This window comes from Mercenaria mercenaria, chromosome 9 (genome assembly GCF_021730395.1).
Source record: "Mercenaria mercenaria strain notata chromosome 9, MADL_Memer_1, whole genome shotgun sequence".
NCBI lineage: Eukaryota > Metazoa > Mollusca > Bivalvia > Venerida > Veneridae > Mercenaria > Mercenaria mercenaria.
The window spans coordinates 85,229,471-85,230,068 of NC_069369.1; positions in this window are offsets into that span (position 1 = coordinate 85,229,471).

Sequence of the window (598 nt, forward strand, 5' to 3'; positions counted from 1 at the left end):
TTGATTGCTTTTCGTTGTTGCTGTTAGTGTATTGATAAAGACCATCCCAGGCTGTTTTGATCACATACATGAAGGTGGGGTCCATTAAATTGTCATGCAAATACCCAGACCCTTACCACAAAGGTCAAGGTCACTTACTGGTCATTTATTTTGCCATGCATGGACAGATATTCATATAACTTTGCTCAGACTTTCACCAAAACAAGATAATGTGCCATGCTAACATCCACACCATTAGCCCAAAAGTCAAGGTTACACTTGAGGTTAAGGTTGACAGTCTGTTTTATGTCTGCTCCATGACTATGCCATTGGTAAAGGGATTGTTAGCTTGTCTGATTTTTAAAAATAATCTACGAGGTATTATCACTTGATCGTCTACGTTAGTTAAAATGTTTGTTTAGGTCCACCTTTTCTCAAAAACTGTAAGAGCTAAAGCTTTGAAACTTTGCACACTTGTTTATCATCGTTAGCGGACTGTGTAGGCCAAGAACCATAACTCTGATATGCATTTTGACAAAATTATGGCCAAGGTTTTTGTACTTGGAAAATTTTAGTTTTTTGGTTAAAATTTTTGTTTAGGTCCAACTTTTCTCAAAAA